Genomic DNA, 9,071 nt, shown 5'->3' on the forward strand with positions numbered 1-9,071 from the left:
CCAAAAAATTATTTGGTCATCCCTACTTCAGACTGTTTGGAAAGCAACTGAACGGATTTCACCAACTTCATTTAAATTATTCTCCCTTAAAAACATTGAAAGTCTGTTGCTGTAAGGTTTGCCAGATGTAGGGTCTGTGTCAAAATACAGAATGTAATTTACATGAAAACGGAGGATAAGCTCCAGTAACTGCAGTCAGTGCAGCCTGTAGAACAGGGTTCCCCAATTATATTTACCAAAGGGCCAATTGTTGTCAAGCATGACAAGCCAAGGGCCAAAATGTTATGTGTCACTAAAAGTTGTTTTACACTATGTGCAGATGTTACCTCTATTATAATTGTTGTAGTAGTGGCAGTAGTAATTAAACAAACCCTGTGTTGAGAGTAAAGGAAAACTGCATCCTTGAAACAAAATTAGACCGAAATCAAACATTTATTAACAATAATAATAAATAAATGCTTTAACAAATACAAATGATTTTGCCGTGGTCTGATGGGGCATAACAATAAAACAAAAATAAAAAACAGTGAACTCTGATCAAATAGTCAGACAGGTCCACATCCAATTCAGCAAACACTGTAACACACCCACACTGGGAAAGAAAGGAAGACAGAGAGATCATTTCAGTTAGTTACTTTTATAATGTCATACCAAAATACACCGTATTATTAGTTTTAACATTTTTAAATATGTGTACCAAATAATATCAGGCTGTAAATAATAAATAGCATTGGGTTTTTTTAACTTTATTTTTAATATATTATTTGAATGTTGTATTCAATTTGACCAGTTTGTGGGCTGTTGTTAAAAGCCCTGCATTATCCAAGGTTTTTGCTCTCTCATTTTAATAATTTGTTTTTAATTACGCTGCGTAGCATTTTATTTAGGAAATTAATGTATAAATAAAATATAACTATAAAATGGTTATTTTTGTCTTAATAATTATTATACCACAATATAATTGACAAATTGCAAAAATAAATTGATGTTGTTCACTCACCAATCAGTGAGAGAAGTGAGAGCGGCGGGATGAGGCAACATGTCTGATGTTGGGCTTGCATTCTGTTGTGGCAATCCTGAGGCACTGTCCAAGATGTGCACTGGAGAGTCTGTTCCTGTCCTGGCTTTTGATAGCATTCAATCCTGATTCGCAGATGTATGTTGAGGGGAACATTGTGAGTAGGAACATAGCTGTAGAGGAAACTTCTGTGTAGCTATGCAGTGGGAGTCACCGACTCAGGAAGGAGACACGGTAGGAGCAGTAGCTTTGATGTCAAACACTGGTGGTTTATTTGGAGTTAACGGCCGGAGGATTCACATCACAAGTCCAAGAGTCAGAGGTTCTGACTTCACGGTAGAGTTGCCACATCAATTCTGGAGAGCCTCTCTCTTGCCAGCCCATCTAACTGGTTTCGCAGAGAGTAAACATCATATTTGAGAAGATAGCCTAAACAGTGTGGGAACACTGAGCTACTTGCGTCGGACACTTATGACCTCGAAGATTTCACCTTGGAGTCCACAAATACAGAGAAGGAAGTGTCCCAGTGTACCCACAACACAGACCATCTGTGACCCAGTATTGACCGGTCACAGAATGGGAACAATAACATTATTGGCTAAGCAGCCTGTGTCCTTAAAGAAGGTAAACAGACATCAAGGTTTGTCCTGTATGTTACAAATTGGCGTCTATGATAATTATTTCCATAACAATAGCAATAGCTCTGGTGTTTTTGAAACGAGCTTGGGGAACCACATTGATCCAAAAGTCACACACTGGTGCATCCTTGTGTTGAGCTTTCAGCAACTCAGAGCTTCCTATCTCTAAGACCGCCATCTGAAGAGTTCCCTCTTCTATGGAAGGCACCAGCCTTTTGGCCTCTCGCTGTCTGAGGATGAGGAGGATGCCACCTGAGATTTTAGGGGAGCTTTCAAATCGCTCTTTGAAGTTTTCTGCCAGTTTTGACACAAAATCCTTCATTACTGGATCTACCGGCATTTAATTCTTCTCACAGTGCTCACGCAGACGAGGAAAGTGCAGTTTCCTCTCATGAATATCTCTCTCCAAAAGGTGCAGCTTTGACCGAAAAGCTTCAACCGCCTCATACATCTCAGCAACAGTGTGGTTCTTGCCTTGCAGCTGCAGGTTAAGGTGATGTAGATGAGACATGATGTCACACAAACAATTAACATCTGCTATCACCTTGTCAGTTAAAAAGCTCAAAAACTCATGGGCTTTTTGGCTCTGCAGGCTTGATAAGAACGACACCAGTTCATCCCGCAGGTCGCATACCCTCTCCAACACACGGCCCTTGCTCAGCCAGCGAACATCGTTGTGTAGTAAGAGATCCTTGTGTTCAGATGACATTTCCTCTAGCAACGATCTAAAAAGGCGATGCTGCAGACTAGAGCTCTCACGCACAAAGTTAACCAGTCTCGTCACAGTATCCATAGTTTCTTTCATTTTTCCACACAGTTTTGCGCACAACACTGATTTGTGAATGATGCAGTGAAATGTCAGAAGCGCCGGGTTAACGGCGGAAAGCGTGCTTACCAAGCCTTTGTGCTTTCCAACCATCGACGGAGCCCCGTCGGTTACAACAGAGACAATTTGACTCACATTCAAACCATTCTTTTCGAAGAACTGTGTCAGCTCGTGGAAGATTATTTCCCCGGTCGTGCACCCGGGCAGGGTAAGCAAACACAGCAGCTCTTCCCGGAATATCTTCCCATCAAAAAAAATCGTACGAACACAGACAGCTGTTCCATGTCGGTTCGGTCACAGGACGAGTCTATGGCTAGGGATATAGCCTCTGTTTTCTTCAAATCTGTGAGTAGACTGGAAAAATACTCCTCCGCTAAAACCTCTACTCTTGGTTGCCGTGTTAGCCGACAGCGGCACCTGCTTTAGTAGCTCTACAACCTTTTTTTGTTGTTTTTTTATCAGGATTTAAAACTTCACGAGTCATGTCTATCGCACACCGTTTAATTAACTCAGCATCAGAAAACGGCTTCTTGGCTCTAGCGAGAGTCCAAGAGACGTGCAATGAGGCAGCTGTTGCGCTCTCTTGTGCCGATGTTGTTTTCGACATTGTGGAAACAGAGTGCTTGTATGATGCAAGCAAACCTGCTATCTTTTGTGTGCGCTGGTCGGATTTCTCTGGATAGTTAGCATTAAAACTGTCAGCATAAATAGAGGTGAAGTGCCGCTTCAGGTTGTCTGATTTGATTACAGCTACATTCTGCATGCAAATCAAACAAGTCGGTTTAGCATTGGCGTGGCCCGGTAAAAAAAAAAAAAAACTTCTCAGTCCAGTCAGTTTTGAACTGACGGTGTCAGTACCAGTGTATTTCCGTCGCATCCGTCATCCGTCATATCCGTCATATACTCACCTCCCTCTGCTCCCAGCGCTCTGCTGCCACACACCGGCCGTCTGCGGAACTGCAGCCGGAGGAACTCGGGACAGCTTGTTATGTGTGGGGTGCTATGGTGGGGTCCCATGTACTTGTTCACATAAATAATGTTTCCAATTATTTACAATTTAAAAAAATATATATATTCTGCGTTACTTTAGCCAACACTTTTATAAGGCCAATAGATTAGATAATTACGAAATGTGTAGATAGAATACATATATTTCAGGTTGTTATTTTGTCATTATGTTTAATGTTTTATTTACCTTTTAGTATTTTTATATAGTATCTGAACTTTGGAGAGGAGTTGGGAGACACACGACACATCAAATCACATCTACAGATCGAAGCGAATGGAAGTACTCCCATACTCCTAGCGTGAAAATGTTTGTGAAAACGTGTGCAAAGTCTCCGAAAATCCTAAAAATAAGCTCATATTTGAATTCCCCATAAAAAACACATCATTCAGTAAAAACAAGGCCCCACTGATCATCTACTCTCCGAGACGATTCCAGGGATGTCTGGCTTGAGTTTCGACCACCAGGGAAAGTGAACAAAAGTGCCCGAGATCAGCCTCTTAATTTACCCAGGGCCTAGTGCTTGGGCATGAAAATTCAGGAAACTCCCCTGAGTATTTTATTAAATATCTGAACTTTGGAGAGGAGTTGGGGGACACACGACACATCAAATCACATCTACAGATCAAGACGAAGCTAGTGGAAGTACTCCTAGCGTGTGAACATGTTTGTGAAAAACGTGTGCAAAGTCTCCGAAAACGGAGCAGTGGCTGTGATGCTAGCTTTGCGGCTAGCGGTTAGTTGTTATTGTTTGAAGTTGTTGCTATGGAAACATGACGGAGAAAAAATTAATATCTTCTACATATAATAACGGACAAAGTAAAGAATGAAGTATAGGCTATGCCTGTTTGAAGTTGTTGATAAGGAAACAACATGACGGAGAAAAAGTATAATCTTCTACATATAATAACGGACAAAGTAAAGAATGAAGTGTCGGCTATGTTTAAATGTTCGGAATTTGACCGTGATGGCCCTCTTGAGTTGCCGTAAAATATGACGAATATGACGGATGACGGATGCGACGGAAATACACCCGAACATATCTGGTAGCCCGAACATATCTGGTACTGACAACGGTTCTCCTGGTCTACCTTCCTCTTCTTAGAGAATTCCATCCTGGGTTTGAGTTATCCACGGCCCGTTAGTTTCATGTTGGTCAATCGCTGGGCTGGGATGACAGGCGGCTAGCTGGTGAGCTATTGTTTATATGTGTTTGCTGCTATTCCAGGTGGTGACGAGTAAGTCAAGCGCGCGAAGCAAGTCTTTGCCAAGCATGCATTCATGAACTTCACAATACACCAAATATATATCTAGTGTTAGAAATTAAAATCAATGTTTTGATTGCATAATGTACCTTAAATGTACCTTCAGTTTAAATGCTGTTTTATACTGAAAACCCAGAAAATTATTGTGCACAACCAGTTAAGCTTTTATTCTGAAAATCCTTCATCTCCGGTTAGCAGTTAGCATGTGGCTAGTTTACCATTTCTTATAGAGGTTAATTTAGTAGCGAAATGACATGGAGTGATGCACACCGAAACCTACTGATTTTAACACTGCAACTATAGACGTATTATTATTGCTGAATATTAACTGAAGGTATAGTTTATTTGAATAAAGTTATTGTTTACAGACGTGGGTAAGATGTGACAACATCCGGAATGACCAGAAACCAAACCAGCCGTGAAGTATTTTCTGTATTTTTTAGAATATTAACTACAACGTTTAGAATGTGTTAAAGGAAAAGTGATGAAAGACAATATGAGGAGAAGAGGCGTGTTTAAGTATATATTGAATGTACAATGCCTGAATCCTCTGTTTAAACGTAACAACGGACATTAAGATGTGGAGGGCCGGCCCGCAGGGAGGAGCCTGCAGAAGCTATATAACAGCAGCACCTGAGCTGTTCGGCCTCTTTTCTCTGCTAGCGAGGGCCAGAGGCAGCTGCTTTTCTGTCGAATGAATATCCTGTTTGTGACTTTACCACGCTTTTTATTAATTAAAGTACCAATTTGAAAACATCTCAGAGACTCCATTTAGTCTCCTTTTTAAGCTTCTCTTTCCTGGACGCGAGAATAACCATCACAGTTAACAATTGGAATGACCCCGACGTGATTCTCGTTGGCCGGGAGAGACTACACAACCAGCTGTTTTCCGGAGACGCGGCTTCCGTTCGACACAAAGAGCTCGAATACTTGGTAAGAGGAAACCTGTTAAATCAAATTCTTCATAGTTTATGCAGTACAAAATAGGTTTGTGTTGGACGGAGGCCAGCGGATCCTGAAAATAGCTGTGTATTTAATGTTAAAACAACCAAATTTATAACAATAAGAATTCCATAACACGTGGCGTTGCATTTTCACAAGCAGGGTGAGTTCAAATTTATTTTTTCTTATATCTAACCCGGCATGCTATTAATTTGTGTGTGTGTAGTATTTTAAAATATAAATGTGTGTGGCCATTGTACTTTGGGTAGGTGTCTTGTTGTGTTTTCATGTAGGTGTCTCTTGTTACGTTAGTAGTTAAGTTGGCCTATGACGTAAGGATATATAAGTCCATTTAACGATTATTGTTAAGATCTGTGGGACATAGCGAATTGATTAAGGATCAAGTAATTGAAAACCAACAAGGCATAGCGAATCAACTTAGGGTTGAGTAACTGAAGACAGTGCTAGTTGAAAACTTTTTTAAAAAAGTCCTTTTTGAGGAAAGGCTTGATTAAGGTGTAAGCTTTTATCAGTGGTCATAACTGTTCTATTTTCAACCAAGATATTACGGGTGGAATACGAGATTTGGAGTTACAACAGCATTACGTTAAATTGACGACGGTCATTTAATGGTCGCTGATAAGTTTCCATAATACTCCCAATAGCGTGTCGAAATGCCAGCAGTTGACCAATAGTGGACTATAAAGTCAAATAATACGTAGATAGGTTTATAGCTTATGCGTAAGGGTTCCTAACTTTAAGTGATGATATCAATAAGATAAAGCCCATTTTTTCATAGTAAACTAGATAGAAATGTTATTTTAAACTGCAGTGTTGTTTTGTGTTCAATTTTCTTGACAAGATTGCACCCCGCCATTATTTAAACTCCCCTGTGAGAGCCACGAGGTGTGTTTTCAAATCCATTTGTTCTTCAGGTCAAAGGTTGGAAAATCAGTTGCCATCTTGTCTTGTTGAAGCCACACGGCAGTCGCCATTTCGTGAAATGCTAATTGAAAGTACTCTGTTTGTTTTGACACACAGTCCCACTCACATGAGGCTAGGCACTCCATATTGAGAAGGACAAATCATATTTCTTGGCAGAGTTGGAACTATAAAATAGACAGGTTATCTTACCGTGGGAAGTTTGGTATTTGTAGGAGTCTGGTTTTGAAAATATTCTTGTTTGCAAGTGCGTATTGGCGGTTTATTTCAGATATTCTTGTTTGCAAGTGCGTATTGGCGGTTTATTTGAGATATTCTTGTTTGCAAGTGCGTATTGGCGGTTTATTTGAGATATTCTTGTTTGCAAGTGTGTTTTGGCAGTTATGTGCTGTGTTGTTTAACCATATTCAAATTTTCTTCCCATTTTTAAGGAAATAAGCTTCTTGTTAAAAAGAGGTCAGTTTTGCAACAGCTATCCCTAGTGGATTAAGCTGGAAATTACAACAGCGCACTCTGCTGGTAATACAGAATTATTACAAAGATACTATAACATTTTGAACAACAACAGTAACTGAAGCTGGAAGATTCAACTGCTCAACTCATGCTACCGGTGATAGCGGCTGGAGAAGGAGGATTGAAATACCAATCATGGACTCACAGAGACATGGAAGCATTAGTGGCAAAGCTACCTCCACTCATCAAAGGAGGTCAGAAGTGGGTGAATGATCTGGAGAGATACACAGCCCAAGACCACCTGTGCTTGGGGGACATGAGGGACGACTTGAGGCAATAGATTCTGAGGCCAATTGCACGCACGACTCAGATGACACTTCATTCAACTACATCAGGTCGAATTATTGGGCTGCTATTCGTCACATCTACCCGACAACATGCAGTTTAGATGCCCTCAACAGCCTGAGGAAAGGCACGGAGGAAGAAATGCATGCCTTCTTGAAGAGATGTGAAGGAGTGTGGGAGGACTACACTGGAGAACGACATGATCTTTCTCCACCTGTTGAAATGTGGTGGAAGAAAGCTGTCGTTAAAACCCTTCCCCCATCAGTGCAGGCAAGCCTGGATAACGTGGTGGGATTAGACACTAAACCCATTGAAGAATGGGGACTACATCTCATTCACCACGATATGAAATACCAAGCAACCCAGAGGGAAAATGACGAAGAAATTCAAACATTACAACTAAAACTTCTGAAGATACAGGTAGCTGAGAAAGACACCGTAGCTTGTAGGAACAAGACAAGGAAAAGGGAGGGGAAACTTCCAGAGAATGCAGGGCAGACACCTCAAACTGTTAAATCTCAGATAGTGCCAGAGAGTCAGATCCAAAACCAACAACCAGGAGGTTTCCGAGGAAGCAGAAGCAGAGGAAAAGTACTCCGGTTTGAGGGATGCTACATATGCGATCAGCTGGGCCATTGGGCTAGAGATTTTCCACAACAACAAATGAAATACCCACCACATGCACCAAACAACGGTCCTCCATGCATTTACCCCGGGGGAGGTTTTCATGACTACGACAGAAGCAGGGGGTCTCAGGGATGTCAAAGACGAACAGCATTGCCAAACATGACCCAAATGCCACTGACACCCTGGTATCAACCACAACAATGAGGAAGCTCAGAGGGCCAGACCACCAGGTGATGCATCTTCAGCACAAGGGTATTTTGAAATCCAGCTACATTGAGCCATATCTGTCACCACAGAAGGGAGAGGTTTAATGTTTAATGTAAAAACAAAATCGAGAGTAGCATTTGCATTTACACATAAAGCATCCACAGAATAGAACATTTAGCAGACTATTTTTGTAATTATGAGAAGGAAAGAGATTACGAGTGATGTTGTTCCCCCACACAGAAAACTATTGTGTCCACACAGCTAGTGAGGTCAAGATGATGGGGTTTCCACCAAAAAATATGAAGACGGAAACCTAGTACTCGCCCAAGACGGAGGATCCATACCAAATCCTCCTGTTTACACCGACTGCAGTTCAAGGGGCGGCGATACACCTGACGTGGAGCTGTTGAGACCTAAAAACAGAAACTCGATTCTGCTGTGGTGACAGTCTGGCTACAAAGGGAGGTGTCCGATAGGGTCGCTTGTCTCAAACCAGTGAAGAAGTCAACAAGAACCCAGCAGAACTAGAGAGTGACTGTTAGCGGGAGAACAGTGACAGAGCGACAGAGACTGGCACAACATTTTCCAGCCAGTACATAGATAGACCCCGTCAGAAGACCGGGGCTGTGTTTAAAGGGGAACTTCATTTATTGTTAGTGGAAGTGTAGTTTTTTAGTCAAACAATTATGTGATTTATGGAGTCAGATTACATTTTTCTCATAAACACAATTTTATAATCGGTCTGAAGTATCTGTTTTAAGGCAATGAGCTTCAGATTAAATAACATAACACTGATTGAGAG

Source organism: Gymnodraco acuticeps, unplaced genomic scaffold (assembly GCF_902827175.1).
Source record: "Gymnodraco acuticeps unplaced genomic scaffold, fGymAcu1.1, whole genome shotgun sequence".
Classification (NCBI taxonomy): domain Eukaryota; kingdom Metazoa; phylum Chordata; class Actinopteri; order Perciformes; family Bathydraconidae; genus Gymnodraco; species Gymnodraco acuticeps.